We start from the raw sequence: 22470 nt of genomic DNA, 5'->3' as shown, positions 1-22470 counted from the left end.
GACGTCTGTGAGTATTCATTGAAGTGAGGCATAGGTTTGACCCATGGTCAAGTTAAAGGTCTCACAGCCGCTTTGTGACTCATGGGACTCAATAAATGGAAAGTGGAGCAATCATAGAAAATATGCATGAGGGTTATCCCAGATGGAAAAACCTGGAAAGAAACCCTCAGGCAGCCTCTGCATACTTGAGCAAGTATGCCCCTAAACCACACTTTGGTTGGCTATATTCAACATCAGGATTTCAAGTATTCCCAAGAAAGTAAAAGTGGAAGAAGAGAAGTGTAAACCAACTTGGAATTTACAGGATTCTAACTTTTTATTGTTATTCAACATCCCTATTTTCCCAATATCAAGTTCTACCCTTAGGTATAAACCCAAAGATACCCAATGAGATGATATTATCTTTTCAATCTCAATTCACAGTGTCAATTATTCTACTTTTATAGGCTTACTTCTGTTTCCTGAAGTTTTCATGATTAGTCAAGTCTTCTTTGTTTATGAGGTTACTACTGTCCAATATATCCTTTCCATCTCACCAGGTAACTTTTAAATGGTCTCCAAGAGGTACCTCCAGAGTCACTCCAATCCAGTATAACTTGATTTTATGTAGTTCTTCATTTTCCTTCTAGATGCTCTTTCCCTATCTTTTCTCCTTCTTCATCTTCCCATCCATATACATCTAGATGTACAATACAGACAATCCCACCACAGATACACATCTAACTTGAATCTGATCTAACCCACTTCCATCTCATAGGTTTTAAACTCTTACGGTGAATAGTACCATGTCATCCAGTGAACACTGAACCTCATTATAGATGTTGCAAATGGCATACCATACTCAGCATAACCTTTTGGGACACTCCTCTCCAAGATGCTGAGGACAATATGGGTGAATAGCTTACATATGCAACCTTCTTAGGAAAAATCCCCTTGGCTATCAGTAGCCAACTAGCCAATAGTCACCAAGCAAGAATTTATAAATATTGGCTGTGCTTGCCAATAATTGATTAAAAAGGGGATACAAAAGCATGTCCCTTTTTTCCGTAGGGCAAACACTGCCATTAGATGTACACATTAGTATTTAGTGGATCAAGAAAACCCATGACTGAAACTTATAAGCAATAGTTATATGATATATGCCTATATATGTATATGTATCTAAAATATAAAATCAGATATTTGAATATATGTCTTCAGTCTTTTCCTCTAACAACAAAACACAGGGTGGCTAATTTGCACGTTGATTTTCACCTTCCTCCTAGGATTGTTAGGTGTTTTTGGTATGCGCTTAGTCAGGCAGCTAGTTCAGGGTCATGAGTTTGATGGTCACACTTCCCGCACCCATGTAATCTTTCTGGCCTCCTGTCAGTCAAATGATGAATACCTCCAATTGACTACCTCCAGTGAATACTTCCTGTTACTTGGGACATGAGGTGGTTTGGTGTCACATAGCCATTCCTCCTTCAGGCCCCTTAAAAGCCCATGCTAAGGAGGGGCTTCCTCTCTTTCCCTCTATGGACAGATGTGGGGGGTGCAAGGGAGAAACCTTTCTCTTCCTTTTTCTTTCTGGCCCTCTCTCCCTCAACATGACCCATATGTTTCTGTACTATTCACCTTCTGAATAAACCTTATCACTTTCTTAAGCCATTTTGGTGCTTGTGCTTAAAAAGCTTTTTAAGTAAAAGGCAAGAACCTAGGAAATAAATACAAGTCCCTAACCTAGACCATAACATGTTAAAAGGGATATTGGGGATGTTATCCACCTCACAAGAAGGTATCAGTAAATAATTAAATAATTTTTAATCCTCAACAGCATATGAGGTATCTTCGAAGAGTTTATTGAAATGCAGATTATAGAAACCTACACATGGCTTTTAAAAAATTATTTCTGCTGAAACAAACTTACTTTTTTTTCATTTTTTTGTCCATTTTACTTTTATTTATTTTTTAAATAATCTTACTTAGTTACTTAGCTACAAAGGGTCAAGGGCTACAGGAAAGTGGGTAATACCATTGGTTTCACAATAATATCATCATCATTTTTCCCCCCTGTACCTGGGGTCAGGGGAGAAACAAAGGGAGAAGCCCCACTTAGCCTCCCACCCATCCCAGGTCCCTGATGTGAGGCATGCTCCCAGGGTCCTGCTCAAGCAGTTTTGATAGTTCAACATTTCTGAATTGCTGCCAATCTCGCCATTCCAATCGCGATGAAATCTATTCAGAATCCACTGGCTGACATAGTCTCTTCATGGTTGGGGTTCTGAGATCAGCAGTTCAGTTGGAGGGATCTCCAAAGAAGCTCCATCTGAGATGATCCCAGACTTGATTCTTGTGTGTGCTTGCCAGCACACGGTCTGACACAGCACAATCCGTCGCCCCAATCAGCTTATGCACACGCTGGTCGTTGCAATTGCTGGTCAGTTCTGTTTCCAGCCCTGTCTTCCACTTGAACCATGGGTGTTGTAGTCCAGCCCGATCGTGTCCACTTCATACTCAGCCCTCACGCAAAACAGTGGGAGCTGCAGTCTAGTTGGGGTGACTCCCTATAACCCCCACCAGGCCTGCCCCTACCCTGGTTCCCATGCTTGCCAGTATGTACCATAGGCTTGTTCAGTCTGTCCCACATCCCAATTAGCTCTCATATATGTCAAGGGGCACTGAAGCCTAGTTCATCCCATCCAACCCTATTATCCAACCCACACACATACTGGCAGGTGGCTTTCAAATTTACTTTTAATTCCATGATGTTTTTGGAATACCATCAAGTGGTATTAAGGAATACAACAGGTAAAGGTGATTCTATGTCTGTTAGCCTATCCACTCAAGATGTGGAAGCGTTGAATGGAACCAAACTTCTATTAATTAGAGCTACTGCAGGTTGTCTGTTTCACCTTATGCGAAAATGTAAGGTTGAATTTGTAGACTCATAAACTACAAAGAGTATCCTTATTGTGATTAATGATGTATGTACTAATAGATTCATATACTCAACATAACACATTAATTGGACATTTTGTCTGGGGAAAAAAGTCTGCAAAGACAATGTTTGAGTGAAGTTTGGAAGAGGTGTGTTTTCACTCTTAATAAGGGAGCTGCCTACTATTTCCCAATGGCACAGACTGAAGGACATTGGGTTTTCATTTGCAAAGCCATTCCCCTTGATCAAAAGAAGAAGGTACTTGGCAAAGAGAAAAGCCAGAGAGATCTGCTACTGTTTCCTCATCTGCAAAACCTAAAAAAACACAACACAACACAACACAACACAACACAACACAACAAAATCAAACCCTGTAAACCTGAAGTCTACTTCCAAAATTCTGTCATTCAAAAGTAAAATTTTCTCCAACATCTAAAAAGTAAAAATAAATCTCCGTGTTCATTAAATTTACCTAAAATAAACTTTCTCCAGGCTTATGCCTATTTCCCCAGCAACCCCTGAAGAGAATGTGCTGACAGCCAGGCTTGGGAGTGGGGCAGCCAGAGACTAGGGGGAGCAACTCAGGAAAGAAATGGTTCCAAAGGAAAGTTATTCTCACCTTCTGGTGTTTGTGTTACCTTAGATCGACAGCAATAAAGCTCAAGTATCAGGAAGCAGAACCCAATTCTCTGACTTGAGTAGGATGGAGGTTATTTCGAATGACTGGAAATTGATGTCTATTAAGCTACTGTAACTTAAAAACATTGTCATTTCAAAGAACAGAACAAGCACAGGAAGTGGACCACACAAGTATGCCTAAAAAAAGAGAAAAACATCAATTTAGTCCTTGCCAGTACATACAAAAAAATCGCCTAGAAAAGGTCAATTTGATTTAGAAGAGATTTATTCAGATTTTCCCTTTTTTAAATTCTTAAGCTCTGTTTAACTTTGCATGGCTCAGTGGAGAACAAAGAAAAATAGCATATTTCATTTTATTTTCCCAGGATGTGAAATGCTTTAGTAAAAAAACTGTTTCCAATGAATTTAATCAAGTATCTGAATGATTGCCCATACTGAAACCATGAATCTCAATTTAAATTGGTAAAATATTTTGATACACCATGAATAATGATCTTCTAAGCCAAATTATGATTTATCATCACAGACTTTTGGCAACATCCTTTTTAAAACGCAAGGGAAAAAAAGATTTCAATTTGTGAGATATTCACTTTCTTTACTTCATTAGCAACCTGATCACTTCACTAATCAGCATCAATTCAGATAGAAAGTTGATGCCTGTGAGAGTTCACACAGACGAGGCCATTTTAAATAAAATCAACTGTGTAAGGAATAGATTTGACTAGATGGATTAATTACTGTGGGCAAACAGGTAGAGATAACAATGTAAAAACCAAGTATCTGTGGTAAAATAAAAAACAACAGGAGTGCTTAAAAGAAATTTATTTTTATTTGAAGGGCAGAGCTGTAGAGGAACAGAAATTCATACATGCACACACACACACACACAGAGGGGGAGAGAATCTTCCATCCACTGGTTCACTCCCCAAGTGGTCACTAAGGCTCGAGCTTGGAGTCAGGACCACTTGCACCTCTCTCTTATGGGTGCAAGAGCTCAAGGACTTGTGCCACCCTCTGTTGCTTTTCCAGGCCAAGCAGGGCCCAGGACTGGAAGTAGAGCAGCGAACCAGCACCCATATGGGATGTCGCCACCAAAGGTGGAGCCTTAACCTCCTTTGCCAGTGGTCTGGCACCAGCAGAAAGCTTTATTGAATTTTTTTTCCTTTAAAATATCTCTTGATCATGCATTTTTTTTGTTTGTTTGTCTGTTTGCTTATCAAGAAACAGTGATTTTGTGACCATCTAAATTTCTGTTCTTGTTTTCAGAGATCAGTTGCTCAGGGGTCCTAGTCTTCATATAAGAAATAATTCAGATGTGGGACAAACAGAACAGTGGTAAACAAGGAGCAATGTTTATGGAGTACAGTTAAAGAAACTGCTGAATATACACCCAACATGCCAGGTCAGTCTCTCAGGAAAGGGCTCATTCAGACTGGTGTTTCTCTTGATACAAGTGTGGGTACCCCTTTTCTTCTCCCCTCTTACCTCTATGTGAAATTGTGGGTAGGAATTTCCAGATGTACAGTTCGTGAGAATCCTCCCTGGATGTCATCTGAACTCCCCTAACACACCTAATAGTTTGCCTGGCTCAGACAGGGCACCGTCCCATGAGCAGCCGGCAGGGAGAGGGCTGAACTTCATCTTACAGGGCTGGAGAACAAGAGTTGTGACTCAGGTTTAATTGCTGGTTTGCTTCCAGCACTTGTGTCCACATTCCCTTGAGCAAATATTCATTTTCTTGAAAAAATTCTTCATTTTCACTAGCCCTTCTCTCACATGAAAGTCATGTTTACCTAGCTACCTTAACATTCTTCTTATCGCTGCAAAGGTAAGCCCCTGAAATCAACAGTTCCTAGCCATATTGTTTGAATCCAGTTTGGATTCTGTTCAAACCTTACATGCCTGAAAGAAGGTAATTTGAGAGCCTCTATTTCACTCTTCTGCAATGTGTCTGGCCAGAGGCCACCTCAGCCACAGCTTGTTTGTTTCCAGTGATGGAAGAATCACCACCTGAGCAGATAAACCTTACCAGCAATGCTGCTTACTCAAGTTCCTTAATAAATAAAATGCTAGTTTTTGACTTGACTCCTGACCCCACTTACTGTTGACTGTGTCTTGCTCCTCCTTCTCCCACACCTTCCTACAGGATGAAAATCTGTTCTCACTTCTTGCCCTGCTTCAGTGTCTCCTTCCTTTCTTCATTGTTAGTGCCCAGTCTGCGGAAGTTAATGACCATTGCAGGTGTATGTACAGTGGTACTTCAAACAGGACTTGAAAGTGAAATTGAAAGGAAAGCTCACTTAGGTTTGAAAAGCCAAAGATCTATGTATACAGGGACATCTTCAAGAAATTCATCAAGAATGAAAATTAGGAAACAGTTATGCATGATTTTCAAAATTATTTCTGCCACAGATAACTTATCTTTTGATTCTACTTCCCAGGAACTTGCTTAATTAACTTTATATAGATAGATAGATAGATAGATCTATATATATATATATAAAATGAAAAAACGAAATGGAAAAGAAAGAAATGACATTTAAATATAGGTATTTTTAATTTGCAGAAATTTATAAAGAAAAATATATGTAGTATCCACAACTTCCCACTGTGGTAAAACCAAGAATATTTCACAATGGAATATTTTTGGAAGGCAACTGAGCAAAGCAGGATATGTAATGTATCCTTCTTTGACTAAAATATAACACTTCAATAAATTTTTCTCAAATACAAATGTCTGAAAAAATATTGCATTAAAAAATAGTTTGATAGCTTTTGTTGGAATAACAACTCTCCCCTTCCCAGCCCAGCCAGCAGCAACAACAACAAGAACAACAAAAACCCACAATAGCCAGCTTCAGGGGACTGAGTAAATTAGGTTTGGGAAACCCATGTTAATGGAAATGATCAGACTTCAAAAAGTTTGTGCAAAGGAAATTAAAAGATAAGTTTATTTTGGTGCAAGTTGCTTATAGTTTTTTTGTTTGTTTGTTTTAAGATTTATTTTTATTACAAAGTCAGATTTACAGAGAGGAGGAGAGACAGAGAGGAAGATCTTCCATCCGATGATTCACTCCCCAAGTAAGTGCAACGGCCGGTGCTATGCCGATCTGAAGCCAGGAACCAGGAACCTCTTCCAGGTCTCCCACACAGGGGCAGGATCCCAAAGCTTTGGGCTGTCCTTGACTGCTTTCCCAGGCCACAAGCAGGGAGCTGGATGGGAAGTGGAGCAGCCGGGATTAGAACCAGTGCCCATATGGGATCCTGGTGTGTTCAAGGCGAGGACTTTAGCTGCTAGGCCATGCCGCCAGGCCCCAGGTTGGTTATGTTTTTGCCCACACACAGTATGCAGTCTTTTTGCAAATGGCCTCTTCATTTGACACTTAACTTTCTTCACTTGAAAGAATTGGGTATTCTTCAGAAAAATGTGAGACTCTCCAGGCCTGCTGAAGTCTTGGCCACACCTACAGGTGGGCAGCACCAGCATTGCCCACCCATTTCCTAACTGATTAAGAGACCACCATGGGGACCATCTTACCAGTAGGTTCCCGCCCAACAAGGAGGCGTCAAGGAATGCTTAAAATCCCAAGACCCTCCCTGGAATCTTTAGTATCTCTCTCCCCCTCCTCTTTCGAGAGGCACCCCACCTCCTGGCTTCCTTTCTGGAAGTGTTTTCCCCATCCCACGCCCTTCCCTGCTCACCTGGTCCCTTCGCAAATAAACTTTTCTGTCTGCAGCAGATTCCCGGCTTTTTATGGCTATGCTAAGCTGAGGAAAGAACCCACCGGGCATTTGTATTTTTGTGTCCATTTTGCAGATCATTTGTTAAAATGTTGAAACAGATTTATCAGACCTGATCCCTGTGAACCCTACTGATTGCCCTTCCCAACACCAACACAAAAGTGTCCATTTATCACAACACTTTATATCCTATTTCCAAGTAAATTTCCTGTTTGAGAGAAAATACTTGCCCCAGTTCCAAATGGACAAAAGTTTTTCCCAATGAAGCTTGATAAAGAAGGTTGCAAAAGACTTTTGAAAATGTACACATTATATTTCCAATTTCTTGGTCCAGTCTTGGGTGCCCCTCTTTATAAGGCAATATGTGATGTAATGATATTATTTGCCTTTATAGAATTAACATCGCTTTCCAGGGGAGTAGCAGAACATAACTCTTTCAGCCTCTTCTGGATCTCTTTTTTGTAGTGAGATGCTAAACTGAAAATCAGTGAGTCTTTAAAATGTTGATATTTGCGCCGTAGTTTTCCTTAGTTTGTTCTCTCCGATATTTGAACAAAAGTGTCTTCAAAACTATCCATATTTACTATGGGTATCTCAGCCTTTTCATCTGGTTTTTCAACGTGTTATAGAAGTTTAAGTAAGCTTAACAATAAGACTGTTATTCATCAATCTTTTTCAATAGATATTTTATATATCTCTTGTTATTTTTAAACTTTTAATTGACATGCGTTTGTGGGAGACAGTCAAAATTTCAATCCATATACAGAGAATAAACTAATCAAACCAAACAACTAGCTTTTCTACTTACTAATTTTTTACATTATAGTTGGAATCCATCAATTCTAGCTTTTGATACAAAGTATAATATATCATTAAGAGGAATATTCATTCCACTGTGCAATGGAACACTGGAACTTATTACGTCAATCTGACTTTTTCTTGGTACCAATTACCCAACCTCCTTTATTCCCCCATTTACCACCTTCCCCAGCAACTGGTAATCACTGTTCTATTAACTTTTTAAAACTTGCACATATGAAATATTCTGTATTTGTCTTTTTTGTGTCTAGATTATTTACTTAACATGGTATCCAGTTCTATCCAGTTTTACATTTGCAGCAAAATACGTATTTGCTGAAAATAAAACATGTACCAGACACTGTAATTTTTACCGCAAATACTTTTGTGAGCAAAACAGAGGCCATCTTTCCATTATTCTATGATTAAATATATATATAGTCTGATGGACAAATGAGAAATTTACTACTTACTTGTAGAAGTACATAAACTTCTGACTGGTGAATGGTGGAAAGGAAAAACAAATAAAGAAGCTAGGAGGGAATGAAACTCCTCTGAGAGCAGCACTGAGTTTGGAAGGATGTGGATCAGTGTCAATGGCTGAATAGCATAAAGGGTGTTCTTGTCAATTTAATTCAGACTCCAAGTACATTTGTCAGCTTTCTTCTGGAAAAGAATCAGTCTGCTTTGGTGTCAACTTGCTCCTTACCCAAAACCAGGTGTCTCCAGAGCATGGTTAGTCCCCTGAAAAACCTCCTTTCTCCTTAACTCTTTCGATTTATTTTATCGAATACCAGCAGCTCCAAGGTTATCAAATGAGTTTGGTAACACATCCCTCTGTCTCTTACAGAAAACAAGTTTAATTTTTATATTTCCACCCTGAACAATACTAAAGAAAGCCATTCATAATGATAACTCAGCAGAAAGACATGTTTTTCTTTTGTTTTGGTTTGGTTTTTTCTCTGTTGGGAATGTTGGATTCCCAATATTTGGCTTACTGCTACTAATTTTGCCCTTATAAAATCTTGATATGGAAATCTTTCCCTAATATTTTGTGTAGTGAACTCTCAGCAAACAATATATTCATCTATCTTATGACAGCTATATAAAAATAATCTCTAAAGTAATGTTTAATTCTTCAACTTATGTAGAGAGTAACAAAACTGCCTCTATTTTAGAGTAAGAATACTTATTTTTCTGACATATTTTCTACACTTAAAATTTCATGCACCTTTCTAGATGATCAATAATGTTATTGGATATGCCAGACATTTAGGATAGCAATAAACTCAGAAGAGCAAACAAATGAAATTCCCATATCCTGACTGTGCCAACATGTAAATACTCTTAAGAGTATTTACACAAAAATGCCCTCCATAATGTTTTCTTTTTTCATCTATCCTATGTGCCATAATTGCCAAGTCATTTTTGCTCATCTTGACCCATCATCTTGGTTTGTGTGTTCCTTTTTGTCTTTCAGCCATCAGCTTCATAGACTTTGACCTTCATGTTCATACTGTTGCAGCACCCCCCTCCTGCCTTCTTTGTTTTCCCTTTCTAGTCATGTGACAGTACTTATAGATTGATCTTTCCAAAACAGCACTTTCTTCAGTCACTCATTATTGCCTCCAAGACAAATTTATTACAAATTTGTTTTCTGGTTCTGCGAGGCCTGCTATATTTTACCTCTCATTAATCTTTCATGGTTTCTCCTCTATTATTCTTTAAAATTTACTGAGTTCCCATTCTGTTATACCGTTTCTAACCACTTAATATTTATGAATGAGTGAATGAATATTTGATTTTCCTTACATATTTCATCCGTTTTACGAGCCATATGATTCTTTTTTTTTTTCAAGATTTATTCATTTTATTACAGCCAAATATATACAGAGGAGAGACAGAGAGGAAGATCTTCCGTCCGATGATTCACTCCCCAAGTGAGCCGCAACGGGCCGGTGCGCGCCGATCCGAAGCCGGGAACCAGGAACCTCTTCCAGGTCTCCCACGCGGGTGCAGTGTCCCAAAGCATTGGGCCGTCCTCAACTGCTTTCCCAGGCCACAAGCAGGGAGCTGGATGGGAAGTGGAGCTGCCGGGATTAGAACCGGCGCCCACATGGGATCCCGGGGCTTTCAAGGCGAGGACTTCAGCCGCTAGGCCACGCCGCCGGGCCCACGAGCCATATGATTCTATTGCTTCCCTACATCCAAGTCCTAAGATTCTGGTAGTCTTAATTTTGTAAAATTATCAGAATTATTAATTTGCAGGTCATATTTTTAGGAACTCTCAGGCTTCAATCCTTCTTCCAAAAGTAATATTCCAAATAAAAAGTAAAAAATAAAAGACATGAGTGTTAGCTGTTGAATTTCTTTAGCTTAGCATAATGCAAAAAAAAAATATGGATGTTAAAACAGTCAACTAAAAATGTAAGAGAACTCTTACATTTTTTGTAACATCACTGATGACCTATATGTATGTCTCCTTAAAAATCTATGCTTTGCTCCCCTCTGCTCAGAAATTTTGGCCAAAAATATATAGAGAAAAAATTGTCCAAAATTACTTACATGACAATGTAAATGATCTGACAGAACTTGTGGGCACTGTTGCCTCCAAACAAAATTGTGGAGGAATATAAGTAGAATGACTTCAAAGGAATCTTTAGATGTGTGAAGAAATGTATATTCTACTCTTTTCCCCAACCCCCAAGGAAATAGTTCCCAGCCAAATTGTCTTTTGTGGGTAGACTGGGGGGCATGTACTTTAGGGTCATACATTTTAAATTTGCTTGGATTTTAAGTGATCCATTCAAGTGCTGCTGTGCCTCATTTTACAAAGCCAGTTATATCCTGTGTTTCTCATTGGCCCTAGAAGGAAATACTTTACCTTCTGACCTTTTCCTCCCCTAGAGACTTCGATGTTTGAGTGGTCACTCACTCTAGATGCGATGCAAATTGTTCCCCTTTCTGTCACAATTTAGAGAAACTTAACTTTGAAAAATTAATTTACCTATTTCAAAAGCTGAATAACAGAGATTGACAAAGAGACAGAGAAAATGAGTGAATGTCTGTCCTCTGGTTCATTCCCCAAATGGATAGGCCATGCTGAACCCAGGAACAAGAGACTTAATCCTGATTTCCCATGAGGTTACAGATGCCCAAGTGTTTGAACCATCTTCCATTCCTTTCCCAAGCACATTAGCAACAAACTAGTTCACAAGTGGAGCAGCTATAATTTGAACAGGAGCTTGTGTCAACTGACACAAATGGTTGTAAAATCCAAGTTCAAGTCATTGGCACTTTGAAGCAAGCACCTCATTGCCCATACTCTTTTTCACTATTACTTTTATCCTACTGATAGATTTTCATGGTACCATGATATCATTCCAAAATTACTCTAAATGATAGTGAAGTTAGCACTTTATCTTCCCTCCTAAATTGCTGCCAAATTCACATGATCTGATTCTGCTTCCTAAATTCAGTTGTACAATCAACGTTAATTAATACTATCCTGTAAGGAACAACAACATGAAGTTACAAAGATGTATTCACTGTTCAGAAAGTTCAGACCTATTCCAGGGCAGGTACACAAGTACAATACTCTAGGGTGAGCACGATCATGGGTATCTAAGCGGCAGAGTGCACAGAGAAAAAAATGGTTAATTAACCTTAATTTGAAAGATCAGGTAGTTTTTTAAAACAATTTTAAACATTTTAAGCAATGAAAGCCAGTGAACATTTCAGAAAAAGTCATAACAAAATTAAAATTATCAGGTGGGAAGATGGAAAAAAGAGTCTTACGTAGGTGTAGGTATCCAGGCTAATCGTTAAATGCTTATGTCACACATCATCCTCGACTTCAGATTTGCATTAATGTGGGTCAGAGAGCAGATGGTGACAAGTCAAATGGCTGGGTTCCACGTGAGCGATCTGGATTGAATTCCAACTCCTGGTTTGAACCCTTGCCCAGTCTTTATCATTGTGGAATTTGGGGATTTAATGGATTAAGTTTCTATCTATTTTTCTCACTATTTCCATCTATTTGCCTCTGAAGCAATGAATTAAAATAGATCCACTAGAGGGAATATCATGTATGAAATTGCAAAAATTTAGAACAGCATGGACTGATGCTTACTGTGAAACGAACTTGGGTAGCAAGAAAGAATGGTATGGTATATAGTAAAGTCAAAGCCTAGAACCACATCACACAAGACCAGATTCACACTACTACAGAATTCAACGGTTAGTTTTTTTTTTTTAAAGATTTATTTTATTTTTATTACAAAGTCAGATATACTGAGAGGAGGAGAGATAGAGAGGAAGTGGAGCTGCCGGGATTAGAACCAGCGGCCATATGGGATCAAGGCGAGGACCTTAGCCACTAGGCCACACTGCCGAGCCCAATGGTTAGGTTTTGATGTTAAACAGAGAGTTGCGTTTGGAGGATATTGAGTCTAGAGGATGAGACACCAATTAGAGGGCTCTCACAGTAATTTAGGAAATATGTTGTAAGTGTAGCAACACAACTTTTACAGAGCCAAAACAAAGGAAAAAGTGCAATCCATTTAAATGTGGCAATAAAGGTACTTGAAGGCAGAGTGTACAGAAAGTATCGGATAACATAACTGGGATAGATCTCAGCATTTCTGTTGGGTAATTGGCAATGGAAAAGAAGCCTTTTAGGAGTTTGCATTCACCTTTGGTGTGCTCATGTTGCTCCTCTAAATGGCTCACTTTTAAAGCCATGCTGGGTGTGGAGGTAGGAATACTAAGAAGGAATAGAGAAAATGTGTTCACCTAATCCCCCATGCATTTGTTCTGATGCCAGCAGTCATGGTTTGGAATGATACATTTTAAAATTCTAAATATAAACATTTAACTTTAAAAGGAACAACAGTTGTTTTCATAATCTTGGCCACACTTCTTTCTGGTTTCCAAATGGAAGCCATTCCAATCAATTGTCCTTCTGGTAGAGACAGAATGTGGAAACCAACATTGAAAAGTTGTTCACAAACTGCTTTTTAATTCATACAACAAATGTTCATCAACTGATACCATTTTCTCAGTTCCACAGAAGCCCAGACAAGCTCACAGACTTTTTCCTGGGTACCCTGCTGGAATGCAGTAAAGACTACATGTACATCTATATTTCTTTCAATTTCAAATCCATGCTTATTCCATTATATGATGCTGCATGTGAACTAAGAGATACAAATAATTCAGAAAGGTCAGGAAAATAGAATTCAAAGACTATTTTGGCACAATTTTTTTTTTTTAATTTGCGTGTACTTTTTGAGAGTGCGCATTTTCTGCTTTTAGGAAATCTCATAATCTTAGCTCCAAGGTCATGCCTAGAAAAATAGCTAATTATGAGAAAACTAAAGAATCTAGTACCTTAAAATATCATGTCCCCCTTAAACTGCAGAACCACCTGGATAGTGCAAGATCCAGTATTGGGAGGTGGCCCATTAGGGAAAGAGTGAGCACCTCCCTCTTGGGTAGTCACTCCGACTGGTGAGCATGAAAACCAGGACTGGGCAGGCATGGGTTTAGACAGACAGTGGTTTAGACAACCCACCGGCAGTTGTATGTGGGCTGAATAGTGATGCTGGTTGGGTTGAACTAGTCTTCAATGCCCATTGATATGTATGAGAGCTGAACGGGATGTGGGACAGACTGGACCAGTCAGCTGTACATACTGGCAAGCATGGGAACGAGGGCAGGGGGCGGGCCTGGTGGGAGGTATTGCGGGTTGCTCCAACGAGGCTGTAGCTCCCACTGGTTTGTGTGAGGGTCGACTGCGTGGTGGGCAGGATCACACTGAGCTGTAACACCTATTGATTAGAAAAATACTAACCCAGCAATTGCAACACCAGTATATGCATAAGCTGATTGGGGCTATGGACTGTGCCAGACACTGTATTGGCAAGAACACGCAAGAATCAGGTCTGGGATCACACAGCAGAATCGTTGGACTCAGAAACCCCAATCTTGGAGAGAATTACAGATTTCTTGGTCCAACTGTGGATTGCATGTGTCAGTGCTGGGCCTTCTCAGTGGCTTAAATGGAGCAATGGACAGCATATCCAGGTGCACATGGAGGATATGGCAGTGTATTGGATCCTGCAGAGGACACCTGCTACCATAACTGAGGATGGAGGACAGAACAAAGTAATCAACTACCCAAACTAAGTGTTGGCAGTGAATGTCTGGGCAAATGGAGACTTGAAGTTGGATTACATCAACCAGTGGATTCTGGAGAGAGTTCATCGTGCTTGGACTGGTGAGGTTGGCAGTAATTCAGAACTGTTAAACTATCAAAACCTCTGGAGCAGCACCCTTGGAGCACATCCCATGTCAGGGACCCTGGGATGGTATCAGGAGGCTGTCCTCCATCCCAGGGTACAGAAGCAGTTGGGAGGCTGGGTATGTCTTTTCCCCTAATCTCCCTTCTTCCTCCAGATACAGGATGGAAAAAAAGAGAATGTGGAAACAATGGTCTCACCCACCTTCCTGTAGACCTTGACCCTTTGCACCCTAATCAACTAGGTAAAAATCATCAAAAATAAAAGTAAGTATCTTTAAAAAAATCATGTGCCTCAACAAATGCTGCTCTATGGAAGCATTTCTTCCAAGCGTGAAATCCAGTTTCAGAAATAATCACACATATACCACATGACAAATCCTTTTGACAATTCATTGAAATTATGTGAAAATCTACCCACTCAAGTAATAAGAAAGATGAATTGGTTTTGGAAAATTCCCTCCAAATTTACAGGGGTTTTTACATCCACCAATTGGACATTCATCTTGGTAATGCTCTTCCATTGTAGTAGAAAGTCTTACCTCTAATAGAGGTAAAGTTACTGCCGAAGGAATGTGCCACTTGGGATGCCCGCATCCTGCATCAGAGTTCCTACTTTGTGTCTTGGTTTCTTTACTTCTAATCCGAGTTCTCACTAACTCACATCCTGGAGGAAGCAAGTGTTTCCAGCAATTGGCTGCCTGCCACCTAGTTGAGGGACTAGGAGTGTTTTCCAGTATCCTGGTTTCGGATTGTCCCAGCGCTGGCAGTTGTGGGTATTAGGGAAGTGAACTAACAGGACAGGGAATCTCCCCCTCCTCTCCCTCTCTCTGTCTCTTTCTCAAATAAAATGGAAACCTGTTTTTTAAAAACATCAAAATGTCATTTAAGTCAATAGCAAATATTACTTAACTGATTTAGTGTGTGGTATACTTCCATCAACATTGTTAGTACTTTGCCCAGCAAAACACGGTGTTACCTTGCACTTATTCCTGGAAAACTTCAAGGCAGTCTTCACGTGACCATGAGAAGCATGGGGTAGTAAAAATAAATAAATAAATAAACAAACTGCTTGGAATGAAGTCTGCCTCCCCTGAATAGCTCTAACAACACCACACAACGTGTGTCACAAGTTTAAAGAGAACAGATACTCTTGACCTTGCACAGTGTACATAGTTCCTGAGCTTTGATGTTTCTGTGTCTGCTCCTTTATTTGTGCAAAATTGCCTGGTTTAAAAAAAATCTTTTATGTCCCACTACTAACCTGTCAAATATTATTTTAACTGAAAGAGTAGCTGACGCTTTGCAGTAAACCTTGAAATGTCTCCCCGTTTAAAAACAATCTGCCTTTATGCTATACATATTTAATACGGTTTTGGTTCTTTTGCTACAGGGAACATGTCACTGAGAGAAGTTGTATACATGGGTTTTTATACTGGAATGAATGTAGCCACATGAGTTTCAGCCCCTGGGATCTCTCAGACAAATTATCTCCAAGGTTTAGATTGGAAATCCAGGGCCTCTGCAAATCCATGGGGAGCCCAAGTCATATGCACATCCTTCCAAACCTGCCTTTGGCACCCAAAATTATCAGAATATCATTTTTCTCTTTATGCACTTTCATGCATTTAAAGTAATAACCCCTCCACTGCCACTCATCTCCACTATTTTTTCCTCACTGTTTGGCAAGCATTAATTGAATTTCACCCCTCCCCAGCATCCTCCCAGTTCTGCACCCCTCCGGAACAGGTTGTTTGAAGTGTTTCCCCATGGCCTCATGGTGGAGGAGGTAACAATGCACAGAAATGCTGGGTGACTTAGGGAGCTTGAAAGATCTGGACACAGAGGGAAGGAAGTGGGGGATCTGCATAAAAGAGGTTTGCTTCATGACTGAACTGAATGGAATTGTTTTGAAGGAAGTGATCCACGTTCTCTTTGACTGAGATGGGACTGTATTGAAAGGCAGAAGGTAGCAGGAGATACTATAATTGGACTCCTTGCAAGTTGTTAAAATTCTCTGCATTATCATCCATGGCATTTTCCTGCAATTGTTAATCACTGTTTCTGAGGATATTGACTTTGTATTCTTTGCCATTTCATGAAATACTTTAACTGATGGACAAACTGTCATAATTTTCAAAGTCCATCTTGTAAAATATCTGAGATATACAATAGCATTTGCTGAGCTGATGAAAAATGAAGATACTTTTCAAAGAACTCTCCTTGAAAATAATGTATGTTGACTACAACTGATCTTTGATGTTAATGTGTGTGGCAGATGAAGGCTGTGGTGAAAAGAACTCAAGGTGAGAATACAGATAACCTGGGTTCTAGCATGACTTTACTGTATTACCTTGACCCTTCATGTTCTGTCTCTCTTTTATAAAATGAGGGGAATGGGCTAAATTCCTGAGATTCCATTAATCCAGCATTAGCCTTCCAAAAGCACATCAATCAGTGCATCCATAAAGAACCAACCCCAGTGAAGAAAGCAAAGCCAGACATACAAGTACATGTGAATGATGCTGAAAAGTACTGATGTTAGTCACTGAGCTACTCACTCACTCATCCATCCATTCATTCATTCATTTTCTGGACATTTCTTTGAATATCAGTCTGTTTAGGCTCTTAATTACAAATAGTATTAGTAGCTCCCCCAAATTCATAGTACAATGAATCAGTGCTCCTCTTTATTATTTAAAGAGCTTAGAATTTATTTTTAAAGTGATTAGTTTTCTTTCTGTTTATTAACAGAGATTTTGACAAACAAAACTTAAGTAACATGAATTTCTAATTATTTGAGATGCTAGCAAAGTCCCTAAAAATCTTCATGCTAGATTGGAGAATGGGTAAATTCATCAGCAATTTTTCTAATATCAGCTAATATTTTACCTTTTACTTTTTTTCTGTCTTTCTGAAAAGTGCTGACATTCAACTATACATGTATGTACAATGTTTCCTGTGTTCCCAAAAGTCCTTTTTCCAGAGTCTATTTCCCTCAACTCTTTTATCATGCTCATCTTCACATTTTTCAATCCACAGGAATGTACTCAGGGAGCTGTAAAATCATTTTTTTCTTCTCTCGTTCCTATAGATATGTCCTATTAGTTAATTTTATGATTATTAACTTGCTATTGCTTCTTAGAGAAATGACTTGTCCTACATTATTCTTGCATTTTCCCATGGTGAATTTTTGTCACAGGAAATTGCTTAGGTTGTACTGTACATTGCCAATAAATTTGCATCTCCCTTCCTCCTTTAAAATCATTGTGATTCAATTTACGCCATATTAACTTCAGCCCTCTAAACTTAATATACTTCTCTATAATTCCACATGAACATCTATTAAACACCAAAATACTCCTTTTCTTCTAATATGAAGTAAAAAGTGGCAAAGTAGAGCTATCATAACCGCCCATCTAGGATGAGTGTGGCAGTGACTCAGGTGCCCGGAACTGAGTCCATACCCTCTTCTGATTCAACTTCTTGTAATGCATACCCGCAAAGAAGCAGAGGATGACAGCTCAAGCACTCACATGTCATGGAGTCCAGGACGCCCTGGGTCCTGAATTCATCCTCACAGCCTCACAGCCTGGGCTGTTACAGGCATTGGGAACAAAGCAGCACATGATAAATACTCTCTCTTTCTCTCTCTCTCTCTCTCTCTCTCTCTCTCTCTCTCTCTCTCTCTCTCTGACATTATTACATTCTCAGCCAGAAACTCAGAGACAAATGGTATTAGGCATTGAATGCTTTCCATAGTCGCATAGAAGCAATAATCTTTACATGAAGATGAACTACTTCATATGTAGCTTGAGGGAAGCATTGTGTATCAATGCATGATATTGGAAAACTTAATATTCACATACAAAAGAATGAATGGACCACAAAACAACATCACTATCAAAAATTACCTCACAGTATATTAAAAATTTCAATATGAGAGCTAACCCCACCAGTTTTGGAGGAAAAACATAGGGAAGAGCCCAGTGTGATAGCATAGTGGTTAAAGTCCTCGCCTACAATGCGCCAGGATCCCATATGGATGCCGGTTCGTATCCCAGCAGCTCCACTTCCCATCCAGCTCCCTGCTTGTGGCCTGGAAAAGCAGTCAAGGGCAAATCAAAGCCTTGGGACCCTGCACCTGTGTGGGAGACCCGGAAGAGGCTCCTGGCTCCTGGCTTCAGATTGGCACAGCTCCAGCTGATGTAGCCACTTGGGGAGTGAATCAACGAATGGAAGATCTTCCTCTCTGTCGTTTCTCCTCTTTGTAAATCTACCTTAAAAAGGGGGAACATTTAAAAGATTTCTAGCAAATCTTGTGCATATAAAAGTGCACATAAAAGTGGTCAACTATAGTCATCTCACAATGTTTCATTTGTAAACTACATTCAAAACTTTTTTCAGATGCTTTGAGTCAACTGAGCTTAAAATGCTTGTATCTTTGATAGCATTCCAAGGAGCCTAAAGGTGGAATTTATTATTATACTCACAAAAAGATCTCCATAACCACCATTTCACACTCTCCCTACCATGTACCCAAGGAGAAAACAAAAGATGCTTAAATAATGATTAGTGGATTGTGAGTATGAGGGGTTCATTTTAATGTTTTGTCTGCTTTTGTTTGTGTTTGAGAATTTTAATCACAATTTGTTGCAAAGCCAGGAAACACTTCGGTTGTAATAAAAAAAACTATCACTACAATCAGAACTCTAGATTGATGGCATAATTTTTGTATTTCTAGTCTTACTCATTGTATTATAGTCATCTCGCTATAAAAATTGCATCAAATGTCTAATAACGAATCCGTATTCAAAAAATACATATTTACCACTTTTCAATTGTTTACAATTCTTAAATATTTATGTGTTTTTGATTTATTTGAAAAGCAAAGTGAGAGAGGGGCAGGGAGGGAAAGATAGAGAGAGAGAGAGAGAGAGAATGTTCTACCTGCTGGTTCACTCTCCTTGGGCAGGGCCAGGAGCCAAGCACTCTATTCAAGTCTCTCATATGCATGGTTTGGGCCCAAGGATGATCATTCATGGCTTTCCCAAGTGCCTTAGTAGGCAGTTGTCAGATCAGTAGTGGACAGCCAGGACTTGAACAAGTACTCTGTTTAGGGACTCCTGAGTCACAAGTGATGGCTTACCATTACACCATGACACTGGCCCCAACATTTCATCTTTACAATTTCTTCAAATTTGTAATATTGAATGGAAAGATTTTCTTATTAGAGTCAGAGTGGAAATTAAATTCTAGTCAGAGTGCTGTAGCATTCAAAACAGAACTGGGCCCTTTTGATTGTCCCCAGTTTTTGCTTCCACCAATTCAAAGCTGTTTCACTTACCCTGAGAGGGCAAATTTCTGTGATCTGCTTCATTTAAAAGTCAGAACATTTAGCATGGGCCCAGAAAAACATCTTCATTAGCAACAGCTTTAGAAAATAAGATATCCATGATCACATATGACTTGAAATCTATATATAGTATAAATAGTCAAGAAGATTTGTTTAATAATGCTTCTAAAAGGAATAAAAACACTTATTTCCCCTAGAAAAATGTCCTTTACCACTATAGGGGAAATATTTTTATGTTCCTGGGCAAACACCACAAAGAATCAGGACTTTTCCAATGGATTTGCAGGAAGTGGTGCTCTTAATAACATCCAAGAAATGTTGTTGGTAGGCAATAGCCAATGCCGTATGGTTCTTGAAAATGGCCTTCCAATTCATGCAAGAAATTTGAGTCAAAATTGAGTATCTTGTGGGTCCTCATTCAACTGTAGCAAAAGCAAGGCAAATATGGCAAACCTCTGATCAAAAGGGACAATAATACTTTATGACATTTCTCTTTGAAGCTTTCAAGGCCCCTGATAAATAATATGTCATGAGCGATTCCATAGACATGAGACAGATAAGAGGGAAATACCTTTCTCCTTAGTGCATGGGCATAAAATCTGAAAAGATAAAAATAGAAATGGCCCTAATCCAGGCGATTCTTAAATAAAAGGGTACCATATAACTAAGAGATTGCAGCCAACCACAGCAATGTGGTAAATTTAGTGGGGGTAGGGGAGGACCTGCTTATTTTCTTGTTTACTTTGATAATTTTGACAAAAAACCAAATGATTTCACTGAATTTCCATTTTTCCAATAGCTTACTTCTTCAGTTCAGCCTCCAAACTGCCTTCCAAGGTTTCCAAAACACAATCTCGTCCTTTCATTATCTTAATTAAAATCTTTAGCAGACTCACATAGTCTGCAGTGGGTTAATTTAAGGACCCTCTGGGTGGCAGACCTCAATTTATGCCATTCCTTACTCACTGATTCAGCAAATCTCTTCCTACAACATTCTTACACTCTGATTATCCCAAGATACTTAATATAGCTGCACACGGTGATGAACTTCAATGTTCTCATGTCTTACACAGTTTTACTAGTAGAGATGCTTTAGAATTTCTTCCATGATCCTCCTATAACATTTTGTTCATTTCACCAATAGAATATTTATTCCAATTAGTTGAATACATGTTTCTTTCACTGAATGTCAGAGACCATACCTGTTCATACATGTAATTCACACGCTGAGAATGTTGCCTAAAATATGGAAAGAAAACTGATCAGTTGCTGAATTTAAATATGTTAGTATTATTTATAAAACCCACAGATTTTTTTTAATGCTAAGATTTTGAGAGACAACTGAGTATGTTTCTACAATAGAAGGTATGAACATTTATGGAATATGAAAGCCTTGAGCTGATTACAATAATAAGATAAAGGAAACACAAGTAATATCATTAATTTAGTTCTACATGAGAAATAACATGTTGAAATTTGACTTATATAGTAGACTGTGGCTTTACTACTATTCCATATTAACTAGTAAGAAGTGTTTGATACTCATCTGAGGTTTACGTCATCCTTTCTAAATCAAATCTGTAGCAAATGAAATGTTTTCCCAGCTTTGGCATTTATGCTGAAGTTCACAGCTCCAAATAATAAGAACACACAACTAGCAATATAGAAGATATGTGATATACGTGCCTCCAACAGGGGAATTGGAGATTGAAACAGGAATAACCTTCCTCACTACAATTTCTCTGAGGCATAGAAATGTGTGTGAGAGCCCAAGATACAAATTAGGTTACCCTAATGTTGGAAAGAAACCATGATCAGGCAAAAACCATGTTCGATTTCAAATGATTGCATTTAAAATTCCACCTAAAGTTATGCCAGTTCACATGTAGCCATCATATATCATGCTGTCCAAACTGCAGCAAATGGACTAATGTGACCTTCCTCTCACATGCTTAAGAAACTGTTAACCAAGATATTTGAATTTTTTGAACTCCATAGATGGACACATTGTTGAGAATTTCTGGCTTTAATCATATGCTTTAACTATCGTGGTATCAATAGGGGAGGCTCATATTTGAATCTACAACATTCCAGCTCATTTCATTGCAAAAGCAGACAATGTACCATTATATGCATAGGGTGGTTGCCCAGCTTATCTTGAGACATAAACCACAGCATTGCCTTAGATGAATATGATGCAAAGTGAGTGATGTGTTGTTATATTTAATATAGGCTGAATCATGGAAGTTATTAAGTTCTTGATCAAATCTCATTCAGATGCCATTACCATGGGTCACTTACCAACTGCAATGTTTACTCAAGTATGCTTCAGATTTAATTCAAGGAAGAAAGAAGTAAATGGCATGTAGGATTATGCAGGAAATTTATATTTCTGAGATACAATTAAAAGAAATTATTGAAGAGGCAATCTCGGAGAAAGGAGTGCTTCTTGGATCTTTCCAACTGTCCCTCTGAAAAATATGTCACATGTGTTTTTCTCTACACCTAGAAATTCCACTGAAGAGGTAGGCAGAATGGAGTAAAGACATCTCAATGAGGAAATCACATTTCACTTAGTGAATCTGCTAACTTTGCAGACTTAATGGGACCTTCGAAACTTTTGTAGCTTATTTTATATTTGATAAAGCAGAAATATAGGCTATGCCATTTATTTTTTTATTTGTTTGTTTGTTTATTACTTTTGGTAAAAACATT

General features: G+C 38.8%; 1 long non-coding RNA gene across 1 annotated transcript in view; it reads right to left on the bottom strand.

The window, feature by feature from the left end:
- Positions 1-586: 586 nt before the first annotated feature.
- The window catches only part of LOC131480764 (uncharacterized), a 34142-nt gene continuing 12258 nt past the window's right edge, over positions 587-22470 (bottom strand). Inside the window, exons 2-4 of the long non-coding RNA XR_009245795.1 lie at positions 5662-5829; positions 3559-3736; positions 587-679 (exon numbers count right to left, since the gene is read on the bottom strand). This is a non-coding gene — a long non-coding RNA (uncharacterized LOC131480764). The remainder of the gene's footprint in view (positions 680-3558; positions 3737-5661; positions 5830-22470) is intronic.

The sequence above is a fragment of the Ochotona princeps genome, chromosome 7 (genome assembly GCF_030435755.1).
Source record: "Ochotona princeps isolate mOchPri1 chromosome 7, mOchPri1.hap1, whole genome shotgun sequence".
Classification (NCBI taxonomy): Eukaryota; Metazoa; Chordata; class Mammalia; order Lagomorpha; family Ochotonidae; genus Ochotona; species Ochotona princeps.
Note: the sequence above shows the minus strand (reverse complement) of the source record. Positions and strands in the feature narration are given on the sequence as shown.